Raw genomic sequence first — 14329 nt, 5'->3', positions numbered from 1 at the left:
ATCAGCCCCTGGAGTGTGGCCTACATGGCGTCCGCTGGCGGTGATGGCTGCAGTGTGGTGTTTGATGGAGAAGCCTCCTGGGCTGCCTCTGCACTGTCTGATGGCTGCACTGTGGTGGTGGATGGAGGAGCCTCCTGGTTAGCCTCTGCACTGTCTGATGGCTGCACTGTGGTGGTGGATGGAGGAGCCTCCTGGGCAGCCTCTTGCAGGGTGGGAGAGGACAGAGGGGACACGTGCATGGCTGTTGGGGAGGTGTCTGCCAGTGAGGTGTGTGCTCTGCTTGGTGTGGTGACGCTGGTAGTTGATGTTGATGGAGTGTGAGTGTGAGTGTGGACATGACTGGGAGGGAGGTGGTGGTGGAGGAGGAGGGGGACACAGTGGAGGCAGTGGATGTTGTTGTGTTGCAACTGTATGGTATATGGTGTTTGCATGAGTGCTTGTCCTCTGTATGGCGAGCCAGTGCTTTGCTGCTATGGAACGTACCTTCCCCCGTAGGTCATTCCACCTCTTCCTGATGTCGTCCCTTGCTCTTGGGTGCTGCCCCACTGCGTTCACCCTGTTCAAGATTCTCCGCCATAGCTCCTTCTTCCTGGCAATGGAAATCTGCTGTACCTGTGCTCCAAAGAGCTGTGGCTCTACCCTGACATTTTCTTGTACCATGACCCTTATCTCCTCAGTAAAACAGGGTGCCTTTGTGGTGCCATGGGTGTTGTGTGGTGTGTGTTGGTGAGAGTGTGTTGAGTAATGGGGTGGGTTTTGTGATGTGGAGTGCATGAGGTATGGATGGGTGTGAGTGGTGTGTGTGTTTAGTTGTCTTTGTGCTGTTTGTGTCAACCTCCTGGCAGTAAATGTTGTTGGTAAAGGGTTGTGGGTAATGTAGGTATGTGTTTTATAGTGGGGTGGGTGTGGTATATGTATGGGTGTCAGGTGTGTGTTTTTGGTATTGGCCAATGTAGTGTTGTTTTGTATGTGGGTGTCCATTCTGACTGCACCAGTGTGTACCGCTAATGGTCTACCACCGTTGACTGTCCGCCATAGTGATTCATGGGTCATAATCTGATGGTCGTTGTTTTGTTGGCGTAACAGTATTGGTTTTGGGACCGCCAGTTTATCACTGACTTTTGGTCTGGTGGATTTGTGTATTTGTGTCATAGTATGGAAAACGGATATCAGCCACTGCAGCAGTATGTTGGCGGCCGTCAGCTTGGGGGTAAGCAGGATTTACTGCCAAAGTCATAATGAGGGCCAAAATCTTTTTAATCATATTTGTGTTAAATAGTTGTGATAGTTAGGAACTTTAGTTTATGTGTTTCATTATATAATAGTTTAATTTTCTGTATATTCATTTTTTAAGAAGATTATTTTAAAGTTTACTGTATATATTTTTTAAACATATTGTTAGTGGGATTTTTGTCCTGTAGGGAAAAAATTGAGATATTTTTAAGTATGTTTAGGTACACGTCATGGCACGTGATCAAAGCCACAGGGGAGGTCCGAGTTCAGACAAGGAGGCCACAATCTCAGAGCTGGAAGCTTGGATACTGTTGGATACTGTTGGATACTATCGGGGGACCGTCTGTCGTGCTCTGCTCATAGGTGGAGTGGGGGAAGTGACCTCACTCCCCCACAAGTAACAGCGACCGCCACACTTTAGCGCTACCAAACCCAGGGAGCACTCTGGCACCGAAAAGTCAAGTCAAGGTGAGGCGCTGAGGCTGCATTCTTCAATGTTGGCAGCTGGTTGGTCTGGTCAGGAAGCCTGTGCGAGTGCCTGAACCTGAACCTGTGGGCCTGCCTCCCTTGTCCTGCTGACAGACCCACTTTGAGATTCTTTTGCTCCATCTGCAGTATGTAAGGATGGATAGATGAAAAGGAACTGTTGGACCTGCCTCTTTTTACAGGGTCTCCTCAAACGTTTTGCCTCCTTCCTCCTATTTTGTCTGACCTATTTTTGTTGGCTTCAGGACTCTGTGCCCTTTCCCACTGCTAACCAGTGCTAACGTGCATATGCTCTCTGTCTAAATTGGATTGATAGTTGGTTTATCTATTATCGGCATATTTGATTTACTAGTAAGTTTCTAGTAAAGTGCACTAGAGGTGCCCAGGGCCTATAAATTAAATTCTACTAGTGGACCTGCAGCACTGATTGTGTTACCCACATGAGTAGCCCTGTAAACTTGTCTCAGACCTGCCACTACAGTGTCTGTGTGTGCAGTTTTGAACTGCCAGTTCAACCTACAAGTGTACCCACTTGCAAGGCCAAAACCTTCCTTTTTACTACAGGTAAGCCACCCCTAAGGTAGGCCCAAGGCAGCACCATGGACAGGGTGCAGTGTATGTCAAAGGTACGACATGTATTTCACTATTGCAAGGCCTATTGTTCACATAGGTTAACATGGAGATTGCCTTGAAATATCTTTTAAGTGAAGGTTCATATTGGGAGCAAATGGAAATATGGAGTTTGGGGTCTCTGAAACTCACAATTTAAAACAACGTAATTTGGTAAAATTGTTTTGTATGTTGTAAGTTTAAAAATGCCACTTTTAGAAAGTGGGCATTTTCTTGCTTAACCATTCTGTGCCTCTGCCTAGCTGCTAATTACACATCTGGGTCAGACTGACAGTTGGGCTATTCACTCTAGACAGTCACACAAAAGGAGATGATGTGTGTCCTCTATTTCTTTATGGGTCTTCCCAGAGGACCGGACACTCTGCCTGTTGCTTTGCTGTACTGAGCAGTTACTGCTACTTCTGCCCTGGGAGCAAAAGGACTGAATTCCAAAGTTCTCCAAGGGCTTAAATTGAGCTTGCCTGCTTTTGTGAAGTCTCTGGGATATAAAAGAGTCCATCTGTCAGTACCTGGGCTCTTCTGCTGAGAGTCCTGACATGCTAAGTGGTATCAAATCCAATCCTTGAGCACTTGGGCCCTTGGAAGTGGAAGCTGGTGACCTAAAGGAAAATTCACACATCACGGCCTTTGTGGCAAATCGGTGAAGCGCCTGCACTGCAGCTGAGAAATCGAAGCAGCACCGTCTAAATCAATGCATTGCCTGCTTCACCGCGGATCTATTGTTGCCATGCATCTGGATATTCCATTCAACATCCCTAGGCGTCAAATCTTCAGCATCAGCACAAGGAACCATAGCTTCATGGCCAGAAATTGACACATCATTGTCCTGCAGGGAAAGAATCAATTTATCACCTACCCGGCAGGGAGCAAGTCGAAGCACGGCCACATTTGCAAGTAAGGAATCGATGCATCGATTGATTTTCTGAAGCATCAATTCTCCTGCAGCTTTATTGATGACGCATACCAGGCACTTTGAGCCAAAATAATGCTTCCTATGGATTCCTATGGATTAATACTCTTTAACTTTAAAAATGTATATCTTTCCTAGTGTATATTGTATTTTTGTTGTTGTGGTCTTGTTTTACTCAGAAGAATATTGGCTATTTCTCTAAAAAGGTATGGTGTACTTTTGTGGTGATTTCACTGTGCTACTGTGTGTATGTGTGCAAATACTTTACACATTCTCTCTGAGATAAGCCTGACTGCTAGTGCCAAGCTACCAAGGGGGTGAGCAGATGTTATCTTAGGTATGTGACCCCCCTTATCCTGACTAGATTGAGGGTCCCTACTTGGGCAGGGTGTAATCTGACTGACAAATGGAGACCTCATTTTTAACAGGAATGTTCCCAACAGGTGGCCCACATCATTGGGCTAAATCATTACAAGCCATGCAAGAGTGGCAACTTCCTGCAAGAAGTCAGTTAGGGTGCTCAGTTTGGGTCAGGAGAAGCATTCCAGGAACTCTGTAATCTTGCAGTTTCCCCCTGCAGCACTTCTGCAGTGCAGGGGAGGGAGACAGAGAGACAGTTTCCTACTTGGCTGCTTAGATTTCTTATGCTGTGCCACCTCAGCAGCAAGTGAGCTCTCAGGGCACAGGATCCAGGAACCAAGATTTGAGTAGCTACAAGCCACAAGCATCAGCTAATTGCCTACAAGCGTCAAGCTAATTGTCCATGTGCTGAGTGCCTGGGCCCTGCTGAACGTGACCGCTGGGCTGTGAGATACCCAAGGTGGTTGGTGTCTGTGAGTTAAGGCGTGGAAGTGGCCAGAGATAGTCCGGTGTGGCTTGCAATAAAACCCCACATCCCGATCCCTCACAGTGCCCCCTCGTCTCCAGACTGCCTGAAGATACTGTACAGAGTCGCTCCCATCGCCATGCTGTCCAGTAAGTCTTGAGGACCAGTGGTGGCTCTGAAAAAAAAGAAGAAAGCGGAAGGACTTATTAGCTGACTCTGGCCCTCTAGTCCAGATTTTACAACTTTCTCCGATTCCAACTGCAGCTCCTCGGCCTAGAGTAACCTTGTACCTGGTTGCAACCTGCTAGGCAGGCAGGGATAGCTCAAACTCAAATCATTTTCAACAAAAAATTATGACCAAATATAATTTACTCAAAGACACAGAATCCCTCATCTTTTCAAGCAACACCAGCATCAATGGGCTTCCTGTCCCCCTTAGTCCCACCGCGGTGATCCATTCAAGGGCAGTGGCCCCAGCAAAAAGGGAACCAAGGACGCATCCCTGAACTTAAGAGTTTGGATATTATCCAAACCCCTCCACCCACAATGAGTGTGATCATGTGGGGCAGGATAGGGAGGAGAAGCAGGTGGCTAAAAGTTGCCCTACCAACTCACCTGGCCCTTTGACTCAAGTGGAACTGGAGAGGTTAGAGAACACAGCCAAGAAAATTGACTTCAAACTTACAGAGTGGGAGTCTTATCGCAGCCTATGCTCAGCTTGGCTCGTCTCTGGGAGGGGAAAACTTGTCCCACCTAATAAATCAACTTAAAGAAGAGGAAAAAAATGAGAAACTTCCTGGGACTGTGGTTGCCCCACCTCCTAAACTAGGATGCAGTGAGATCTATGCCTAGACTACTCATGGGAGCCCCATCGCCACGAATGGGAAATTATCATCAAGGGTGCAGGACACCTCAGGAAGTTGGGTCACATCAAACTGCCCCACCCGAGGAAGACTCATGAACCCTTTCAAAAGATCTTTTATATATTTACTTTAAAGAATGGGAGAATATGCTGGCTACATATGGCAATAAAGTACTGCCTAACACTAGCCCCATCATTACCTGCACCAAGGATCTGCAAGGGCCAAAAGAGCCTCTTTGGACAACAATGCTTGGAATCCAGCAGAGTTTGGTGAAGGCAATGAACTTTCAGGCCAATAGAATGGACTTACAGATCAGCCTCCTAAACGCTTTAGAAATGTATGTAGCCAGAATTGATGAGAAGACTGCTAATCTAAATAACTTTATCTAAGGAGCATAGGCGGACACACAAGGCCAAGTTCTAGGGTGCAATTGCTCCCTCATCCTTGATAAGCTATCCACGCTTCGGGAAATTATGTCTAACCTAGTGGATGCCCTGAAGGATGTGGCCAATGGGAGGCCTCAACAAGATATTAGGGGCCCTAGAAAAAGAAAGTGTGGTTGATCTTGGCACCTAGCCTGGGAGCGATGCCATAGAGGAGGCAACTATAGGCAGGGCCATGATATGCACCCTGAAAATCCCAGGAACAACCCCAGTGAAGAGAACCACCCAAGTGCATTGATAAATAGAACCACTCCAGGGAAGACACTAGCTTCATTCACTGAACTTATGTCTACAGCCCAGGGTAGACCACCCTTAATTTCATATATCCATATGGGGGCCCGTAACAAGCCCCCTTTGTCAAACTTAGCAATAACAATGTGGCCTTAGACCCACACCTTGGAACCGCGGAGTCTTTCAACTTGTAGGCCCCATCCCTCTTTTGTCAGAAGAGAACTTGCAGGAGTCCCCCACTAGGATCACAGAGTCCAAAAATCATTACAGCCAAGTGCTATTTCTCAGGAAGGCCCACAACTTTTGACTGCAACAGCTTGTACATACCTTTACCTGGAATACACCTCCAGGAACCAGTTTGATATTTTAAACATTCTTAAACTTGATAGGCGTTGGGCAACTTAAAGATGTCACAATTTAAGGCATTCTCTCAATAGAGTTCATCAACCCAGGCCCAGGGCAGAGCAACAAAATGACCAAGGTAACTTAGGGATCCTCTAAACTGGTGCAGAAGGCTTTGGACCTTTAAGTCCTGGGGGATCATAATCACTGCTCTGAAGATTCCAGGATATCCACATCCTAGAGACCTTGAGGAATGAAGGAATCTCTTTGACTAGTCCAAGACCTGTCTGTTCAGTCTTAAGAAAGGCCCTGAGCAAATCGCCAAGCTCTTTGTTGGGTCAAATTGGTAGGCTTCTGGATAAGCCTGCTCCTTTCTTTGAAGTGACAGCTGAATGGGGCTGGCTGTCGGGTACCTTAAACTCTATGAGACTTTCACAATGACAAAGTGTTCTTGCAGTCAACTCTACAGATCAGGTGCTAAAGGTTTACTCCTGGAACATCAGCAGCCGAGCCAATAAGCTGGAAGACCCTCTCTACTATCTATGCTCTTTCAACATAGTGCTCCTACAATAGACATGATCACAGAAGGCGCTTTACCTGGAGAAAAAATACCAACTACTTCATTCCAGCTACCAGAGAATGCAAGTATGGGCACAGCAAGGGTAGTCTTGCCAATTACATTTCACCCACTAGTGCAATCAAAAGCCACAAACAGGACAGCAACAATCCGGGATTGCAGGTATTAGAATTGACGCTCAAAACTTCAAATTACCAACCCAAGGAAATCACCTTGATTAATGTGTATATCTTCTAAATGCAAACTCAAGGTCTGAACTTTCTCATAACTTGGTTGACATTGCAATGGGCCAAAGGTCTGAGAGGCCAAATAAGGACTTTATCATGTCAGGGGATCTCAGTGTTTGGCTAATGAATGCATCTTCTCATCTTCTGCTACCAAGGTCACTGAGGCCCAAAACAGCATTTAGATGATACCACCTCAGGATATTCCCCGGTGGCACAGCAAGGACAAGAAAGCACGGTCCGTATGAGGCACTTTTGAACACCTTGGCCTGAAAGCTCCAAATGGTCGCATATCTCCAGATAAACCGGCAGGTCTTTCATACTTAAAGTCCTCTGGAGCATCTCTAATTGATTATTCTTTTGTGAGCTTTGCCCGGATGAACTCCATTTCCTCATTTGGCTTTGGGGAGAAACTGAGAAGCGATCACCGCCCACAAGAGATAGTGCTCAATATAGGCCTCAATGAATACGCATGTGTGGCTGATCAAGGGATTGATGGTCATACAGTCAACCTGAAATGCAACAGATGTTCTGTTAAGTGTCTCCCTGTACTGGCACGTGAAGCTAAACAATCAATAGCAACATGACCCAGGCGTTAAAAAATGTGGCAAAGCAAGTTTTGCACCATTTTTTTAACCCTCCCGTGCACCATTTTTGCATGGGAGTATAAATATGGCATTAAGGCCATAGAGTGATTTTTTGCACGGGAACGCCTACCTTGCATCTCATGAAGGCAAGGAAGGTTTCCACGTCCAAAAAATGACTTTAACTCCATAAATTTGGCACTACACGAGTCTAGGACCAAAGTATAAATATGGAGTTAGTTTTTAACCAAATGAGAGTTTTAAAAAATTATGCTAATTCGGTGCAAACAGAGTATAAATATGCCTGTGTCAGGCCGATCATTGGGAATATGGCCCAGCGATGCCCCGTGGGTACTTCCGGATTGGGAATAGACGATCCAGAAGAAAAATTCACGACATCCAATGACGGTGAGCGGCTCACTGGAGGAGGGGTTTTTAAACCCCAACATGACCACGACTGGGGAGAGACTGATTCTCCCAACGCTTCTGACAGCAAGGCGCCAACCGCAACGGAAGAGAAACAAGAAGACACCGGAACCAGAACGCCAGAGGAGATGATGGCGAGAGGATTACCCCGACGCCCGGTGAGATGAGCAGGAGGCGTCGAAGTGCACAGACCGGCCACGCTCTGGCAAGAGCATGGCCTAGCCAGGTATGATCCCACAGGAACAAAAAGGGAAAAAAAGGAGGTGTAAGAGCAGGATTGGTGGGAGGGGGAGGGGGAGTTTATTAAGGGAACACTTCAGTTTGGCATTTGATGTGTTATTTTCTTGTTAGTTACTTTTTTGAATGATTCAGCTTGCAAGCAGGGTTTGTTTGATTTGTTTATTTTCATGGAATGCAGGGCTACTACGGGTGGACCTTAATAATAACAAGTAGACTACTTGAGTCAGAACAAAGCAAATACAAGACGGGAAAATAGAGAGAGAAAAAGAAGAGACAACTAGGCCTGTAACAAGAGTGAAGAGTGGGCATAAGAAATGAAACAAAAGAAAACCCTAGCAAGAGATAGAAGAAGAAAATGAGATAGACATTAAGAAAGCTCAAAAAGAAGAAAAACACAGAAAAGGCAAAGGAAAAGCAAAGGAAAAGCGGTGAAGAAATGAAAGGAAATACAAAGAGAAGAGAGGAGCGTCAGACAAAACAGGAAAGAAGAAAAAAAAGAGAAAAAAAATAGTATTTTACTATATACCTACATACCAACCTTCTTGTATTCTTCTTTCTTTCCATGGGCCTCCTGGGTCTCCATCTGGGTAAAGAAGAATACAGAGAGAGAGAAAGATTGAAGACCACGTGGGAAGGCAAAAAAAAATTCGAGTGAGTTGCTAGTTCTGCCAATTGGGCAACAGATAAATGGGGCCAATACATTGTGCCTTTACTAATTGGTAATCTGCAGGCTGCTTATCAGGCTGTAAATCCTGGAGGTGTAAGGCCCTCTATCGAGATCAAGAAAGCCATCCTTGAACGAGTCGGTTTAGATTAAGAGAGTTATCGGGTTATGAAACCAAGTGGGCTCCCCAGGAGAATCCCCGCACTCTCTATTATAGAGTACAACATGCTACAGGAAAATGGTTAAATCCCACGGACATGTGCAAAGAAGATATGTTTGACACTGTAGTACTAGAGCAATATTTGGACGCTCTACCCTCATTTACAAGAAACTGGATCCGGCAACATCCAAGCCTCAATAATACCACTGTTATTGACCTAGCATGCGCCTTCCATCGAGCCCCAGAGTTTAGAAGGTCCCATGCAAAGACTATCCCCATATCCACTCAGGCTCTTAACCCAAAACCACTTCTTGCCAAACCTGTACCAGGTCCTAGCATGGAAAAACCCAGAATCCCACGTGGCCCATCGAGAGACTTCAATATGGGTCCCCAATTCTTTCATTGTGCCGATTGGGGGCACATAGCGAGGCATTGTCCTCTCAAAAAGGAGCAGGAAGAACCAATGGAAATAGGAATGGCGAAAGGACGGGTGTTATGGTCAGGACAAACAATGACAAGATATACCACCCCTATGTTAGTGAATAAAGAAAGGAGGCTCATACTCATTGATTCTGGTTGCAGTCAAAGTGTAGTGAATCAAACATATGTGCGAACAGATCAATGGAACCTGGATGCTCAATTGCTAATCACTTGTGTACATGGAGACCGGAAAACCTATTCAGTCGCCAATATAGAAATTAATTGGAGAGGACAAGAGGAGTTCATCTCAGTAGGGGTTATTCCTAATTTAGGGGAAGATCTTATTGTAGGGACGGACTATGAAGCGTTTCCCGAACTACTAGACACATTAAATCAGAATAACCCACCGAGAGCTGGTGGAGGGAAGCTCCCTTTGTATCCTCCAGCATAGACGAAATCAACCCAAAAGAGAAACTCACGAAGTCTCAAAAACGAGAAAACAAGTGCCTGTATCAAAATGACTCCACTAAAACCGGGAAAATAACACTGGAACTTCCAAATGCCATAATGTCTATTGCGGGACAATTATTATCAATGTTGGCAGCTGGTTGGTCTGGTCAGGAAGCCTGTGCGAGTGCCTGAACCTGAATCTGTGGGCCTGCCTCCCTTGTCCTGCTGACAGACCCACTTTGAGATTCTTTTGCACCATCTGCAGTATGTAAGGATGGATAGATGAAAAGGAACTGTTGGACCTGCCTCTTTTTACAGGGTCTCCTCAAACGTTTTGCCTCCTTCCTCCTATTTTGTCTGACCTATTTTTGTTGGCTTCAGGACTCTGTGCCCTTTACCACTGCTAACCAGTGCTAACGTGCATATGCTCTCTGTCCAAATTGGATTGATAGTTGGTTTATCTATTATCAGCATATTTGATTTACTAGTAAGTTTCTAGTAAAGTGCACTAGAGGTGCCCAGGGCCTATAAATTCAATTCTACTAGTGGACCTGCAGCACTGATTGTGTCACCCACATGAGTAGCCCTGTAAACTTGTCTCAGACCTGCCACTACAGTGTCTGTGTGTGCAGTTTTGAACTGCCAGTTCAACCTACAAGTGTACCCACTTGCAAGGCCAAAACCTTCCTTTTTACTACAGGTAAGCCACCCCTAAGGTAGGCCCAAGGCAGCACCATGGACAGGGTGCAGTGTATGTCAAAGGTACGACATGTATTTCACTATTGCAAGGCCTATTGTTCACATAGGTTAACATGGAGATTGCCTTGAAATATCTTTTAAGTGAAGGTTCATATTGGGAGCAAATGGAAATGTGGAGTTTGGGGTCTCTGAAACTCACAATTTAAAACGACGTAATTTGGTAACATTGTTTTGTATGTTGTAAGTTTAAAAATGCCACTTTTAGAAAGTGGGCATTTTCTTGCTTAACCATTCTGTGCCTCTGCCTAGCTGCTAATTACACATCTGGGTCAGACTGACAGTTGGGCTATTCACTCTATACAGTCACACAAAAGGAGATGATGTGTGTCCTCTATTTCTTTATGGGTCTTCCTGGAGAAGGAGGACCGGACACTCTGCCTGTTGCTTTGCTGTTCTGAGCAGTTACTGCTACTTCTGCCCTGGGAGCAAAAGGACTGAATTCCAAAGTTCTCCAAGGGCTTAAATTGAGCTTGCCTGCTTTTGTGAAGTCTCTGGGACATCAAAGAGTCCATCTGTCAGTACCTGGGCTCTTCTGCTGAGAGTCCTGACATGCTAAGTGGTATCAAATCCAATCCTTGAGCACTTGGGCCCTTGGAAGTGGAAGCTGGTGACCTAAAGGAAAATTCACACATCACGGCCTTTGTGGCAAATCGGTGAAGCGCCTGCACTGCAGCTGAGAAATCGAAGCAGCACCGTCTAAATCAATGCATTGCCTGCTTCACCGCGGATCTATTGTTGCCATGCATCTGGATATTCCATTCAACATCCCTAGGCGTCAAATCTTCAGCATCAGCACAAGGAACCATAGCTTCATGGCCAGAAATTGACACATCATTGTCCTGCAGGGAAAGAATCAATTTATCACCTACCCGGCAGGGAGCAAGTCGAAGCACGGCCACACTTGCAAGTAAGGAATCGATGCATCGATTGATTTTCTGAAGCATCAATTCTCCTGCAGCTTTATTGATGACGCATACCAGGCACTTTGAGCCAAAATAATGCTTCCTATGAATTCCTATGGATTAATACTCTTTAACTTTAAAAATGTATATCTTTCCTAGTGTATATTGTATTTTGGTTGTTGTGGTCTTGTTTTACTCAGAAAAATATTGGCTATTTCTCTAAAAAGGTGTGGTGTACTTTTGTGGTGTTTTCACTGTGCTACTGTGTGTATGTGTGCAAATACTTTACACATTCTCTCTGAGATAAGCCTGACTGCTAGTGCCAAGCTACCAAGGGGGTGAGCAGATGTTATCTTAGGTATGTGACCCCCCTTATCCTGACTAGATTGAGGGTCCCTACTTGGGCAGGGTGTAATCTGGCTGACAAATGGAGACCTCATTTTTAACAGGAATGTTCCCAACAGGTGGCCCACATCATTGGGCTAAATCATTACAAGCCATGCAAGAGTGGCAACTTCCTGCAAGAAGTCAGTTAGGGTGCTCAGTTTGGGTCAGGAGAAGCATTCCAGGAACTCTGTAATCTTGCAGTTTCCCCCTGCAGCACTTCTGCAGTGCAGGGGAGGGAGACAGAGAGACAGTTTCCTACTTGGCTGCTTAGATTTCTTATGCTGTGCCACCTCAGCAGCAAGTGAGCTCTCAGGGCACAGGATCCAGGAAACAAGATTTGAGTAGCTACAAGCCACAAGCATCAGCTAATTGCCTACAAGCGTCAAGCTAATTGTCCATGTGCTGAGTGCCTGGGCCCTGCTGAACGTGACCGCTGGGCTGTGAGATACCCAAGGTGGTTGGTGTCTGTGAGCTAAGGCGTGGAAGTGGCCAGAGATAGTCCGGTGTGGCTTGCAATAAAACCCCACATCCCGATCCCTCACAGTGCCCCCTCGTCTCCAGACTGCCTGAAGATATTGTACAGAGTCGCTCCCATCGCCATGCTGTCCAGTAAGTCTTGAGGACCAGTGGTGGCTCTGAAAAAAAAGAAGAAAGCGGAAGGACTTATTAGCTGACTCTGGCCCTCTAGTCCAGATTTTACAACTTTCTCCGATTCCAACTGCAGCTCCTCAGCCTAGAGTAACCTTGTACCTGGTTGCAACCTGCTAGGCAGGCAGGGATAGCTCAAACTCAAATCATTTTCAACAAAAAATTATGACCAAATATAATTTACTCAAAGACACAGAATCCCTCATCTTTTCAAGCAACACCAGCATCAATGGGCTTCCTGTCCCCCTTAGTCCCACCGCGGTGATCCATTCAAGGGCAGTGGCCCCAGCAAAAAGGGAACCAAGGACGCATCCCTGAACTTAAGAGTTTGGATATTATCCAAACCCCTCCACCCACAATGAGTGTGATCATGTGGGGCAGGATAGGGAGGAGAAGCAGGTGGCTAAAAGTTGCCCTACCAACTCACCTGGCCCTTTGACTCAAGTGGAACTGGAGAGGTTAGAGAACACAGCCAAGAAAATTGACTTCAAACTTACAGAGTGGGAGTCTTATCGCAGCCTATGCTCAGCTTGGCTCGTCTCTGGGAGGGGAAAACTTGTCCCACCTAATAAATCAACTTAAAGAAGAGGAAAAAAATGAGAAACTTCCTGGGACTGTGGTTGCCCCACCTCCTAAACTAGGATGCAGTGAGATCTATGCCTAGGCTACTCATGGGAGCCCCATCGCCACGAATGGGAAATGATCATCAAGGGTGCAGGACACCTCAGGAAGTTGGGTCACATCAAACTGCCCCACCCGAGGAAGACTCATGAACCCTTTCAAAAGATCTTTTATATATTTACTTTAAAGAATGGGAGAATATGCTGGCTACATATGGCAATAAAGTACTGCCTAACACTAGCCCCATCATTACCTGCACCAAGGATCTGCAAGGGCCAAAAGAGCCTCTTTGGACAACAATGCTTGGAATCCAGCAGAGTTTGGTGAAGGCAATGAACTTTCAGGCCAATAGAATGGACTTACAGATCAGCCTCCTAAACGCTTTAGCAATGTATGTAGCCAGAATTGATGAGAAGACTGCTAATCTAAATAACTTTATCCAAGGAGCATAGGCAGACACACAAGGCCAAGTTCTAGGGTGCAATTGCTCCCTCATCCTTGATAAGCTATCCACGCTTCGGGAAATTATGTCTAACCTAGTGGATGCCCTAAAGGATGTGGCCAATGGGAGGCCTCAACAAGATATAAGGGGCCCTAGAAAAAGAAAGTGTGGTTGATCTTGGCACCTAGCCTGGGAGCGATGCCATAGAGGAGGCAACTATAGGCAGGGCCATGATATGCGCCCTGAAAATCCCAGGAACAACCCCAGTGAAGAGAACCACCCAAGTGCATTGATAAATAGAACCACTCCAGGGAAGACACTAGCTTCATTCACTGAACTTATGTCTACAGCCCAGGGTAGACCACCCTTAATTTCATATATCCATATGGGGGCCCGTATCCTGCCCCCTTTGTCAAACTTAGCAATAACAATGTGGCCTTAGCCCCACACCTTGAAACTGAGGAGTCTTTCAACTTGTAGGCCCCATCCCTCTTTTGTCAGAAGAGAACTTGCAGGAGTCCCCCACTAGGATCACAGAGGCCAAAAATCATTACAGCCAAGTGCTATTTCTCAGAAAGGCCCACAACTTTTGACTGCAACAGCTTGTACACACCTTTACCTGGAATAGACCTCCAGGAACCAGTTTGATATTTTAAACATTCTTAAACTTGATAGGCGTTGGGCAACTTAAAGATGTCACAATTTAAGGCATTCTCTCAATAGAGTTCATCAACCCAGGCCCAGGGCAGAGCAACAAAATGACCAAGGTAACCTAGGGATCCTCTAAACTGGTGCAGAAGGCTTTGGACCTTTAAGTCCTGGGGGATCATAATCACTGCTCTGAAGATCCCAGGATATCCA

Source organism: Pleurodeles waltl, chromosome 2_2, assembly GCF_031143425.1.
Source record: "Pleurodeles waltl isolate 20211129_DDA chromosome 2_2, aPleWal1.hap1.20221129, whole genome shotgun sequence".
Taxonomy (NCBI): Eukaryota; Metazoa; Chordata; class Amphibia; order Caudata; family Salamandridae; genus Pleurodeles; species Pleurodeles waltl.
Note: the sequence above shows the minus strand (reverse complement) of the source record.